The sequence below is a fragment of the Corvus brachyrhynchos genome, unplaced genomic scaffold (assembly GCF_000691975.1).
Source record: "Corvus brachyrhynchos isolate BGI_N302 unplaced genomic scaffold, ASM69197v1 scaffold18, whole genome shotgun sequence".
NCBI lineage: Eukaryota > Metazoa > Chordata > Aves > Passeriformes > Corvidae > Corvus > Corvus brachyrhynchos.
This window is the reverse complement of record NW_008246064.1, coordinates 462,589-463,759: the sequence shown is the minus strand read 5'-3', so window position 1 is coordinate 463,759 and position 1,171 is coordinate 462,589. Positions and strand designations below refer to the sequence as shown.

Below are 1,171 nucleotides of genomic sequence, written 5' to 3'. Positions count from 1 at the left end.
GCCGGGGAGCTCAGCCGGATAAATCCAAGCTGGAATTACCTGACGGGAATGCGGCGGCGGCGGCCGTGGCTGGGGACACTCCGCACTCCCAAAAATTCCCAGAAATTGCCAAAAATTCCCAGAAATCCCTAAAAATTCCCCCAAATTCCCAGAGATTTCCAGAAATTCCTAAAAATCCCCCCAAATTCAAAAAAAAATTCCCCCCAATTCCCCGAAATTCAAAAAAAATCCCCGAAGTTCCCAAAATTCCCAGAAATTCCCAAAAATTCCCCAAAATTCCCAGAAGTTCCCACAAATTCCAAAAAATTCCCAAAAATACCCCAAAATTCCCCAAAATGCCAAAAAAAATCCCAGAAATTCTCAAAATTCCCAGAAATTCCCCAAAATTCACAGCAATTCCCAGAAATTCCAAAAAATCCCCAAAATTCCCAGAAATTCCAAAAATTCACCAAAAAACCCCCAAAATTCCCAAAAATTCCCAAAAATTCCCAGCAATTCCAAAAATTCCCCGAAATTCCCCAGAAATTCCCCAAAATCTCAAAACTTCCAAAAAATCCTAGAAATTCCCAGAAATCCCCAAAATACCCAAAAATTCCCAAAAAATTCCCAATAATTCACAGAAATTCCCAAAGAATTCCCAAAATTCCCAGAAATTCCCACAAATTCCAAAAAATTCCCAAAAATACCCCAAAATTCCCCAAAATGCCAAAAAAAATCCCAGAAATTCTCAAAATTCCCAGAAATTCCCCAAAATTCACAGCAATTCCCAGAAATTCCAAAAAATCCCCAAAATTCCCAGAAATTCCAAAAATTCACCAAAAAACCCCCAAAATTCCCAAAAATTCCCAAAAATTCCCAGCAATTCCAAAAATTCCCCGAAATTCCCCAGAAATTCCCCAAAATCTCAAAACTTCCAAAAAATCCTAGAAATTCCCAGAAATCCCCCAAAATTCCCAAAGAATTCCCAATAATTCCCAGAAATTCCCAGAAGTTCCCCAAAATTCCCACAAATTCCCCAAACCACCTCCAGTGGCTGCAGGAACCATGGAAAAATCCTGGTTTTCCCCAAGCGTGGGAGCCATGGAATGAGAGCATTGAGCCACCCCATGCCTGGAACAACCCCAGGGCCGCAATTCCCAGGGGGAAAGGGCTTGGAATATTAGGGAGGTGC

The 1,171-nt window shown here is 41.2% G+C and overlaps 1 protein-coding gene across 1 annotated transcript in view; it reads right to left on the bottom strand.

The window, feature by feature from the left end:
- ALS2CL (ALS2 C-terminal like) overlaps nt 1-1,171 on the bottom strand; it is a gene marked incomplete at its 3' end in the record, with an annotated part of 49,845 nt that overhangs the window by 29,695 nt on the left and 18,979 nt on the right.